This window comes from Xenopus tropicalis, chromosome 7, assembly GCF_000004195.4.
Source record: "Xenopus tropicalis strain Nigerian chromosome 7, UCB_Xtro_10.0, whole genome shotgun sequence".
Classification (NCBI taxonomy): domain Eukaryota; kingdom Metazoa; phylum Chordata; class Amphibia; order Anura; family Pipidae; genus Xenopus; species Xenopus tropicalis.
In genome coordinates, this window is record NC_030683.2 from 110,600,535 (window position 1) to 110,613,467 (window position 12,933).

Sequence of the window (12,933 nt, forward strand, 5' to 3'; positions counted from 1 at the left end):
GGCAGATCTTTGCAGTCCAGCATTTGGTTGGGTCCCCCCCTTAGTTAAATAATAACTATAATTCCAGAGATAACCAAAACAGAAAATAATTATTCAGACACTAATCACCCTAATTGGCCTTTAGCTTGGACACCCCTAGAGCATACCTCCCAACTGTCCCGCTTTCCGCGGGACAGTCCCGGTTTTTAGAGCGCATCCCGCTGTCCCGGATAGTTCCATGAATGTCCCGCATTTCCGTAATAAATTACGGAAATGCGGAACATTCATTGACTTACCCAGGACAGCGCGATGCATTGGCGCTCCTTCTTCCCCAGCGGCTCCTCAGTGTATGGAGCTCCGTCTCCGGCGGTCCCAGGTACTTTTATAAGGTTGCGCCCTTATGCACGAGTGACGTCATTACGCACAGGCGCAACCTTATAAAAGGGCCTGGGACCGCCGCAGAAGGAGCCGCATACACCGAGGAGCCGCTGGGGACGAAGAAGAAGGGAGCGCTGTATATGGGGGGGGCTGTCTCTATTGGGGGCACTGTGTATGGGGGGGCTGTCTCTATTGGGGGCACTGTGTATGGGGGGGCTGTCTCTATTGGGGGCGCTGTGTATGGGGGGGGCTGTCTCTATTGGGGGCACTGTGTATGGGGTGGGACTGTCTCAATTGGGGGCACTGTGTATGGGGGGCACTGTCTCAATTGGGGGCACTGTGTATGGGGGGCACTTTCTATGGGGGGCATTGTGTATGGGGGCACTGTGTATGGGTAGTACTGTCTTTTAGGCTATTGGGGGCACTGTGTATGGGGGGGCAAACTGGTATAGTTATAACTCACTAATAACTCACTGCCTTCTCTCTATATTTGTATTTTATATGTAGGAGTTGCTATATTGTTTCCCTTAGGTAGTACAGTATGAGGGTATAGCACATTTGCGTCTGATCCTGCCATTTCTACTACAGTGGAGGAAATAATTATTTGACCCCTCACTGATTTTGTAAGTTTGTCCAGTGACAAAGAAATGAAAAGTCTCAGAACAGTATCATTTCAATGGTAGGTTTATTTTAACAGTGGCAGATAGCACATCAAAAGGAAAATCGAAAAAATAACTTTAAATAAAAGATAGCAACTGATTTGCATTTCATTGAGTGAAATAAGTTTTTGAACCCTCTAACAAAAAAAGACTTAATACTTAGTGGAAAAACCCTTGTTTGCAAGCACAGAGGTCAAACGTTTCTTGTAATTGATGACCAAGTTTGCGCACATTTTAGGAGGAATGTTGGTCCACTCCTCTTTGCAGATCATCTCTAAATCCCTACGGTTTCGAGGCTGTCTCTGTGCAACTCTGAGCTTGAGCTCCCTCCATAGGTTTTCTATTGGATTAAGGTCCGGAGACTGACTAGGCCACTCCATGACCTTAATGTGCTTCTTCTTGAGCCACTCCTTTGTTGCCTTTGCTGTATGTTTTGGGTCATTGTCGTGCTGGAACACCCATCCACGACCCATTTTCAGTTTCCTGGCAGAGGGAAGGAGGTTGTCGTTCAGGATTTCACGATACATGGCTCCGTCCATTTTCCCGTTAATGCGAATAAGTTGTCCTGTGCCCTTAGCAGAAAAACACCCCCAAAGCAAAATGTTTCCACCCCCATGCTTGACGGTGGGGACGGTGTTTTGGGGGTCATAGGCAGCATTTTTCTTCCTCCAAACACAGCGAGTTGAGTTAATGCCAAAGAGCTCTATTTTGGTCTCATCAGACCACAGCACCTTCTCCCAGTCACTCACAGAATCATTCAGGTGTTCATTGGCAAACTTCAGACGGGCCTGCACATGTGCCTTCTTGAGCAGGGAGACTTTGCGAGCCCTGCAGGATTTTAATCCATTGCGGTGTAATGTGTTTCCAATGGTTTTCTTGGTGACTGTAGTCCCTGCTAATTTGAGGTCATTAACTAACTCCTCCCGTGTAGTTCTAGGATGCTTTTTCACCTTTCTCAGAATCATTGACACCCCACGAGGTGAGATCTTGCGTGGAGCCCCAGAGCGAGGTCGATTGATGGTCATTTTGTGCTCCTTCCATTTTCGAACAATCGCACCAACAGTTGTCACCTTCTCTCCCAGCTTCTTGCTAATGGTTTTGTAGCCCATTCCAGCCTTGTGCAGGTCTACAATTTTGTCTCTGACATCCTTGGACAGCTCTTTGGTCTTTCAAGTAACTGCCATTAACTTTGGCGATTTCTGTACAGCATGTGTGTCCAGTTTTAACAGGTGTATGCCTGGGACACTGCAATAAAATGGTGGTGCAGTTTTTGAAGAAACGGAATGTTGGACTGGGGGATGAAATAAGTAACTAAAATGACGGGGTGTGCCTAACAACTTGGAATCTATACAACTAGAATCTTGTCCCAATGCAAACAGAACAAGGATCAGTACATTGAGAAGAAATTCCAGTTTAAAGGAGAAGGAAAGGTAAAAACTAAGTAAGCTTTATCAGAAAGGTCTATGTAAATACAGCCATAAGCACTCACAGAAACGCTGCACTGAGTTCTCTGTCAAAAGATTTGTGTCTCCCCTCTCCTGCTCCCCCCTCCCTCAAGAATGCTAAGAACTCACTCCCCCCCCCCCTTAGGAATGTGGATCTGAGCCAATCAGCAGGAAGCTTCCTCATAGTCTTATTAACTGAGCATGTACACTGGTCTTGGTCTCGGTGCAGAAACGAGGCATTATGGGAACTTTTTTTACAGAGCTCAGTTTTTTTTTTTCCTATGAGGCTTCTGATCATCTGAACGGGAGAAATATGGGGAGACTTAAGGGCACTATTGAGAGAACTGAAGATATGCCTGCAGCTTGGGATTAACTCTTTATTAGCCTTTCCTTCTCCTTTAAGTGGACAATAGTGATAAAAGGATCAGACATTTTTTAACCAACCCAAACCTGCTACTTTCCTACACCAGCCCGAAGTCGTCTTTTACTTTTATAACCTGCACCCAGATCCGGACTGGCAATCTGTGGGTTCTGGCAAATTCCAGAGGGGCTGCTGTAAGATGTCATAGCCAGTCACTATTTATTGGGCTGTTTGGGCCTCTGTGTACTTGAAATGCCAGGGCCTATTTTAAATCCCAGTACAGACCTGCCTGTATCCAACCCGACTCCCTTGTGATAACTCATATATGGGTGGGATCAACCACCATAAAAGAAGGGCCGGCACTATTGCATCAAAGGGGAAGGGCCCTGCTTAAAGTTTGACCTGCCCCTGGACTCACCTTCTTGGGCCTAATCCGCCCAATTTAAGTTATTAAATGGGTATAGATATAGAAAATTTGGTGTGTCAGCCATTCAGGTATAGTTCCAAGAATATCTGGGTCTGCAAATATATATTCACCCCAAATCTTAAACTTACTGAACTTCAAGCTTGACTTTCAGGTGCATTTATGAAATTAAATAATGATCCATAACGAATCCAACAGAATTAGATTAGATTTATAAGCAATAACAATGACTTAGTTTCAATGTATTTTAATTCTGATCAATCACCTAGGAAAGTTTGTTTGGGCTTCAGGTTGATCAGTAGAGATCAATATTGATACTGAACAAATCAACTGAAAAGTCAATCAAATGTGCTAGTCCGATCAATCCATTCAGTGGATCCTTTGATTGACCACTGAAACATTCCTGCACTGACCAAATGCATGGGAATCCTGTAGGATTCAAACTCCTCCTGAATTTTAAAAATAGGGCTTAAATGTTTGTTCCTGTAAGTAATTACATACAAGGGCACATTCCTCACACACCAATTCACTAACCATTTACATACATAAAAACAAATGTCACAGAAGGCCTTTCTAAGGGCCCTTCACCTTGCGTTCCACCAGGGTCAGACTAGGCCGCCCGGGCACCGGGAAAAAACCCAGTGGGCCCCGGCTCTTGTGGCCCAGACCCGATCCCCGCAGGGCACTCCACCAATACTCCGGCCCCCCTCCCCCAATGCGCTGCAGGTAGGTTTTGTTTACGGGTGGGGGGGGCCTGCAGGGAGGTGTGTGAAGGCCCTGGCGGGCGCCATTGGGGAAGTAGGGGCCCCTGAGGCAGAAGCCCCTGTACAAATGTCTGCTCTAGGAAATACAATTCTAAACAGGCCCGAACTGGCAATCTGTGGGTTCTGGCACGTGCAAGAGGGGCTTCTGTAAGATGCCCACAGTCACTATTTATTGTGCTGGAGGGGGGCTGTTTGGGCCTCTGTGTAACTAAAATGCCAGGGCATATTTTAAATCTCAGTCCAGACCTGCTGCTAATTCACTTACTGACCCATGTGAACTCCAACGTGAATATTGAGAATGCACTAGATCCATTAGAGCAGTGCTGTCCAACTTCTGCGGTGCCGAGGGCCGGAATTTCTCTCGCATACATGGTGGAGGGCCGCTAATGGAAGCCACTTTTGACCACTCCCCTTTTTAAACCACACCCACTTCAAACCACACCTATTTTATCACAATGGTGGTAGTGCAGCAAAAACCCAAATCCTTGGTCCTTACTGTGGGGATATCAACCATCATTCATATGTGAAAGAATTATATTATGTCATATTAAGATATACCCTTAAATCCATATGCCTCCTCCTCTCCTGTGGATAGCACAGCAACCCCCAGCATATAATTACACACCTTAGGGACCATTTAATGGCTATTTCCAACTGCTAACAAACTCCCAGAACAAACCCCTGCCATGTTCACCTCCCACAAGCAGCATAGGGCAGGCAGAGTATGGCACACACAGGCAGCACTCTGCCCGCCCTACCCTGCCTGTGTGTGCCATACTCTGCCTGCCCTACCCTGCCTGTGTGTGCCATACTTTACCTGCCCTATGCTGCCTGTGTGTGCCATACTCTGCTTGCCCTACCCTGCCTGGGTGTGCCATACTTTACCTGCCCTATGCTGCCTGTGTGTGCCATACTCTAAATGCCCTGTGCTGCCTGTGTGTGCCATACCCTCCCTGCCCTATGTTGCCTGTGTGTGCCATACCCTCCCTGCCCTTTGCTGCCAATGTGCCATAATCTGCATACCCTATGCTCCCTCTGTGTGCCATACACACAGGCAGCATAGTCCAGGCAGTATCTACAATGTCTGAGGTGTGAACAATGGGGGTGATAACAGCCTGAGCCTGAGGTGTGAACACTGCAGGGGTTGAACAATGCAAGGTTTAAAAGGTGTGAACAACACAGGGAATTACATTTTTAAACAATACAGGGGGATTACAGCCTGAATCTGAGGTGAGAACCATGCAGGGGGGGGCAGTTAATCTCAGTACTGATACCATTTAAAGCTTACTCAAAGGTAAGCCATCAAAGCAGCCAGACAGGTGGGGGGCCACACAGAGGGGGGTTGCGGGCCGCCAGTTGGACAGCACTGCATTAGGGAATCCACAGAAATTTAGAAAAATAAACTCTATGTTTTAGTTTGGATTCTTACACAGGCTCTTATGTAGGCATGTTTATATGTGTGTTCCCCTTCAGTGGCTTCCTCCTCCCTATGTAGCCTGTACCATACTCAACTGCTCTACACAAATTATCTGCATGTGACACAATGACAGCTATTTATCTGATTCACAGAAAAATAGATTCTATTAAATTGGTGAATAAGGGTCAAGACACACAGAGCTACTAGTAGCAGCGACTTGTCATGGCTACAAAAATAGACAATGCTGATCATTTACTGATAATTGTCTCTACGTGTGTTTTAGCAGAGGCAATTTACATTCTTGCCGATGGGATGGCATGTCGGAGAGATCAGTCGCCCACAATAGTCAAGATTTATTGCGGGTGACTAATCTCCACGTGTGCCACTGCCCCTAGGGTGAGGGCAAGACACACTGAGCTACTAGTAGCAGCTACTTTTTCATGGCTATTAACTCCAGAAAATACCCTGCCATAGACAATACTGAGAATTGCCTCTGCTAAACACACATAAAGGCAGTTATCAGTAAATGATCAGCATTGTCTATTTTAGTAGCCACAGCAAGTAGCTGCTACTAGTAGCTCCGTGTGTCTTCACCCTACAGGGTTAAGGCTCATAGTGATACAGATCAATGCAGAAATAATGTCCTCCCCCAACTTACCTAACAGGTTCTTGCTTCCTCTACTATGGGGGGTTGAAGGGCAAGTATATTGCAGTGCTTTTGCCTGTAATTAATTACGCACATGGAATAATGGGGCATGTACGTGGCATCATAGCATAGGAGGGGGAATCCATTAGCTGATGCCCAGATGGTAAATAAGTTGGGAGCTTTGCAGGGTAGTGCTGGGCGGTATACCGGTTTAACCGGTATACCGGTTTTTAAAAAAAACCCGATATGGTTTTTAAACATACCGCTACACCGGTATGCCTCCTCCTGCTGTTTTTCTTCAATTATATCCGGGTTGCGCCCGTGCGCATGTGACGTCAGCGCGCATGTGACGTCAGCGCGCACGCGACGTCGCTAGGACGCATCGCTGGAGGAACCACAAGTTGGGTAAGTTCTGCTGGGGGGTTGTGGTTGGAGTTGTGGGGGGGTTGTGGTTGGAGTTGTGGGGGGGGTGTTGGGGGTGGGGTGTTGGGGTGTTGGGGTTGTGGGGGGGTCGGGGTTGTGGGGGGGTCGGGGTTGGGGTTGTGTGGGGGGTCGGGGTTGGGGTTGTGTGGGGGGGTTGGAGTTGGGGGGGCCACCAATATTTATTATTTATTTTTTATTTATATACCGTCAAATACCGTGATACCGATATAATTTTGAAAAATACAGTGATATAAATTTTTGGTCATACCGCCCAGCTCTATTGCAGGGTTTTAACTACTTTAATGAGGGCTCAAGTCTATTGGAATCAGTACAGTCACCATGTGCATGAGTAACAAAATAAATGCAGAACTCTGCAGTTCAGTTGCCCTTTAATTACTTTTCAGACATAGAGAGAGTTGTTCTGTGTGTTTGTACACTTCATGTCATACAAGTCATCACCACGTTGTCTTTATAAATGAAAATGGCTGCACGAGACCTTGCTAGCAGCAACAGTTCCAGAATTCTATATTTACTTGGTAAAAGAAAGCAAAATAGTAATATCAGCACTTTTCTTTGCAGAGTTCCCAGACCGGTTCTAATAGGCTCAAAGGCAAATAAGCCCAGATCAAACACACTGCAAATATTTGTATTGTGCATTTGGTAAATGAGGTTGTTCTGTGGGCTCCTTACTATCTAAATGAAGTTGTCCAGTTCAACTGCAAGATACTTTTCCCATTAATCAAATGGGGGTGCTGGCACTTTACAGAGGATCTATGTAGAAGTAGTGGCTACTATTGTAGTGAGGATTCTACTTGGGCCCCACCAGAGCTTACCTGGCAGTTAGGGCTGGTTTTTAGGACCACAGTTAAAGGTGAAGGGCAATGCAGCTCAGGAATGTCCAATCTGTCACTCTCCAGTTTAAAAGCCTTTGCCTGGGATGCTGAGAATTCTGCAGCTGGAGCGCCACAGCTTGGATATTGCTGGTATGTATAGTACAGATATGTAACAATTGAAACAATTTTACACATTTAACCCTCAGGGGTCTAGGCAGATGCCCTCTGTGCCTTACTTTATAACTGGCCCTGCTAGAATTACACATTAAAGGGGTAATTCACCTAGTGATGTGGTAATGGCAGACTCTGTTAATGCCTTTAAGAGGGGCCTGGATGAGTTTTTGAACAAGCAGAATATCCAAGGCTATTGTGATACTAATATCTACAGTTAGTATTACTGGTTGTATATATAGTTTATGTATGTGAGTGTATAGATTGGTTAGTATAGGTTGTGTGCTGGGTTTACTCGGATGGGTTGAACTTGATGGACAATGGTCTTTTTTCAACCCTATGTAACTATGTAACTATGTTAAGTTAACTTTTAGTATGTTAAAGAATGGCCAAGCAGTGCTAAGCGACTTCTCAATTGGTCTTCATTGTTTATTTTTCATAGTTTTTTAATTATTTGCCTTTCTCTTCTGCCTCTTTCCAACTTTCAAATGGGGGTCACTAACCATGGCAGCCAAAAACCTATTGCTCTTCAAGGCTATAATTTTGTTGTTATTGTTACTTTTTATTACTCAAGTTTCTATTCAGGTCCTCTCCTATTTATATACCAGCCTCTCATTCAAACCACTCCCTGCTTGCTAAGGTAATTTGAACCCTAACTGCTGAAATTACAAACCAGAGAGTTACTGAGCAAAAAGTAAAATCATTAGAAAACCACAAATAATAAAAAATGAAGACCAATTGCAAATAGTACCCTCTTATTAGGGGAATTACTTCAAGCCTCCCACCCATGAAAAAAAGATTCTAGGCCCCCTCTGCCCCCCTGCTCAAAACTGCTATTGACAACCAAGGGAGCCGACCCAGGCCAGCTCCCCTCTATCCCCCCCTTCCCCCTTCTTGTCATTGAGTGGAAGGAAAACAAGGACATTTATGATCAGAGCAGTATTTATAAATCATTTATAAATATGACTCCCTTTCACTTTCTTTTCCTGCACATACCTAGTGACAGAGACTTATGCACAATCACACTCTACATTACATTAGGAATCAGTAATTTAATTAAATGCCCCCCCCCCCCATCCCCTTTAAACTTCATATCCCAACACCTTTATCCAACCCATAACATAGGCAGCAGAAGGAGATTACATAGAGCCTTTATGGAGTACTTTTTTTCTTGATGACATGGAGTTAGTTGACATCTTTTTTTACACAAATTCTTAAAAATCCATTGCATCCTAATTATTTTTCCTCATTTGTAGCAGTCTAATTAAAATATCGATAAGCAGCAGTGTAATAAGACTTTGAAGGGCTCCAGGCAAGACAGTGATTTGGGCCCCCTTAATTGGGCATCTATATAACTGTTATATTATAGGAATGGTCATAACCTGTACCCATTAATGAGCTCAAATGCAAATATATAGTGACCCTTTAAATGTTAAATTTCCCAGGTCTCATTTGAGCACTATTGTGGGTGCGGTCATACTGCAAACCAAGGAAATCGGCTGTCCTCTGAATTATTCACCGGTTCATATTTTCCATGGCTGAGGCTGAATTATTAGTCTGTGCTAAGAAAGATCAGGAAGCGGTGACTGAATGACACATGTTTTGCTGAACTTGCTGCTTAACCTCTAATCTGTTCGTGGTGCAACAGTCACAACTACTGAAAGCAGAGACATCAACTAATTCCAATTTATTAGTAACATGATCCGGCCTATTCTGGCCTGGCAGTTTACTGCAGTTCTCTCCATAATGGGAATATGGGCAGGACTGATTGTTATCTTTCTAGTGAAATAACTCTCTGGCCTTACGTGCATCAGATCACACTTATTAAAGCCACTGACAGATGGGGCAATTAGTCGTCTGTGGCAAATCCTCCCTACTGAGGGCAACTAATCACCCTGAAATACATTCCCACTGGCAACAAGGTGAATCACCGGTGGGATGGCATACGCACCACTTTGGTTTTTCCGTAGTTGCCTCACAAGAAAACTTCTGACGAATTTGTAAAACTGAAGCGACATGTATGGCATGTGCCCTTACAGTGGCAATATATAGCACAGGGGTCCCCAACCTTTCTTACTCGTGAGCCACAGGCAAATGTAAAAAGTCTTGGAGAGCAACACAAGCACCATAAAAGTTCATGGAGGAGCCAAATAAGGGCTAAGATTGGCTATTAGGGGCCTCTATTCACACTATCAGCTTACAGGGGGCTTTATTTGGTATTATATCTTGTTTTTTTAACCAAAACTTGCCCCCAAGTCAGGAATTCAAAAATAACTACCTGGTTTGGGGGCACTGAGAGCAACATCCAAGGGGTTGGGGAGCAACATGTTACCCCCCGAGCCACTGGTTGGGGATCACTGATATAGTAGTACCCCTTACTGTTCTCTGGTTCTGACTCTTGAATCTATGTAGCAGAAGTCCATCCTTCTCTAGGTCTGTTAATCAGCTGCATTTTTTATATAGCAAATACATTCACAAACGACATTAAAACCATTAAGAAATACTTAATGTATGTAGGGTTCCCCAAAATTTGGGTCCCCTAGGAAGGTTGCCCCCAGGATAGACCCCAAGGGAGGGTAGTACTTTAGTAGTGGGACACCTTGGGTGGTTGGCACTATAAGGGTTAACAGGGAGTTAGATCCCCTGCAGTTCAATAGTTAGGCCACAGGGTGCACACAGTATATAAGGTTGTGCAGCCATGTGCAGCCAGGTCTTCCTGCCTGGGACCCCTCTGGCTAGAGGATAGTGACAGGCTGGGTCTAGTGAGTTAGATGTGTGTTATAGACCATTCTAGGAGTGGTAGACAGGAGTATTTAGCTGGGCAGCTTGGCCCCACCAGGAGGCAGATGAGATTAAGATCTCCCAGCACTGATAGCTGGAGTCAGGGATACAAGAGCTAGGAATAGGAGTGTGCCTAATCTGGGGGATAGCCGGTTGACATTTCCGGGGTGAGGTCTCCAGGGGGTGTCTGCTCGGCGTGAGTACCGGGGGTAGCCCTAGAGAGGGTATCCCGGCGTGAGTACCGGAGGGAACCCCAAAAGGGAGGGTCATTTGGCTGGAGTGTGGCCGGTATCCCAAGAGAGGGGGAAGCCTAGAGAAGGTATCCTGACATCCTCTGTATCCTGTGTGCCAAAGCTGTCTACCACTCTGCCAATAAACACAACACTTTGTTCAGCATTACATCAGTGTGTGTGTATCACTCCTGGAGGATCCACCTGCCTGGTAAGCAACTACCCCAGGGAGGGGCAAGGTACCAGGGGTGCTGGGATCCCCTGAATAGGAGCATAATACCAAGGTCTCAGGAGGGGAGTTATAGTTCATCCTATCCCCATCCTGGGTGGAGGCACGCCAAAGTACAAAGTAATAGCTGTTCCCCATAATAAGCGGGGCTCAGGACTCCTGGAAGCGCCAAACCAGAGTAATTCAGCGGGTAGTGCCACATCTAATCATAAAGTGTGCTACATTTGGAGGCACTGCTGAGATTGCCGAGACAGCAGTAAAAGAACAGAAAAGAAGTGCAGAGAGGCCATAACAGTGTTTGGGCCTAGTGTGACTGTAGAAGCCTGACCTCCGTCTGGATTAGATTTTGGGCACCCTGAATCTGCATCCAGAGAGGGATAATTGGCGCCAAAAGAGCAGAGGAGTTGCTCTGGGCCAATCAGATTGCAGGCCTGTGGCGCCAAACAGACCCGGGAAATTCCGTGGGAGGCCCCGTGAGGGGGAGGAGGCAGAACATTCCTGAGTGTTGGAGCCGCCCCTGGGAGAGATCAGCCAACCGCCTAACTGAGAAAGTGCGCCAAGGTGAAGGGGTGTGGCTACCGGCGGTGGCGTCACCGTGGCCATTTTGGAATTTTGCCAGAGCGTGTGCGTCTGAGCTGGGAGAAGGAGCTATCTGCGCACGCAGCGACAAGCATTGGAATGCCTAACCTTAGCAAGCCACTGCCACCTGGGCGGGGACCCTCACCTCCTGCTAGGATGCCGGGACAGGGAGCCGTGCGGATGGAGGACACCGGCCGCAGATTCATCTGGTCGGGCAGCTTTGCGGAGATGCGAGTAAACGACTCACTCCATTGGATGGTACCGCTGTGTGGCGGGTGCGAGACCGAGTCGTTTGGATCTTTAAAACATCCGGAGTCCAGCTGCCCCACCTGCGACCGACCCTACTGGTGCGGACCACTCGGAGTGGGCCCCCGGGGGGCGCAAGTACTCGAAGTGGCGGACGTCACCGATGCCTGTGAGGGGCTTATCCTCAGCGAAGAGGAAGAACTAGAGGAGCGGGAAGGAGTGCCTGATGTTCCAACCCTGGAGGGGGACCCCACAGGAAGGGAGGTTGAGCCGGATGGGGCCTGCGCTCCCGCCTATACCGCTTCTTGTACTTCACTGGCGGTGGAAGCTGCGGCCGAAGAGGTGAGTGCTGAGGGGGCCCAAAGTGATACCCGCCCTGCCCCTGACCCATCCATAGAAGGGGATGCTAAACGGGCCACTCTACCCAGGTCCCATAGACGCAAGGGAGGGCCCAAGAGGGGCACCTATCAAGGGCCGAGAGACCAGGCATGGGCTGAGGCTATGGGGCCCCCATCACCAGCACCGTCCGAATCTGGACTGGATGAGGTCCTGGCCCCCCCCTCCTACCTGCAAGCTTTAAGAGCGGATCCGGCACCACCTCCCTATGGTCCGGAAAGGGCCCGCTCACAGAGTGAGTATACCACTGGGGCAGAGGATTCTGGTGAGGAAGCTGGGGACAGTGTGAGGGCGGTGTTGGGCTCCCCCACTAGCTTTCTGGCCCCCCCTAGGGTTAGTCCAGAGGAAGAAAAGTATTTCTGGGTTTTGCCTGGCCAGGCTGACCCCACTGTGTTCCGCTCAGTATCCAGGATACAGAGAGTGCTGAACTTTAAAGTGCATATGATGTGGGGGTACTTCCTACCGTACGCACCCCTGTGGGTTTATGATAAGCTGGAACATATGATGGAAGAGTGGGTAGTGGATGAAATACAACGGAAAGAAAAAATGCCACCCAATATCTTGAAAACCCCTGACCGTGCCAAGAGAGTACAGGCATGGAAACATGTGCGTTCCAGGGAAAAGGAATGGTGGTGGGGCCGCACAGTGCTTTAGCATGCTGTCCAGAGCTGTGGAAAGAACAACCCCACCCCACGTTTTTTTAGCATTGAGTATGTCATGCCAGAAGGTGGAAAGGTGGAGAAGCCCCATCCCATGTATTACATCCCAGGTATTACATCCCATATGCAGATGTGAAGAGCAGATTCACTTACCTCGTGTGAGGTGGATGCTCTGGAGAAGTCAAGTTTATCTTACCTGGTTATTCAGTGGAGGCCTGGACTGCCTGCCACTTCTCCCAAAAAGGGGAGCAGTTCTTCAGTTGAAGGGGGAAAATCCCCTCCCAGGTTATGGCCCAGGACGGGCTCAGCAGCT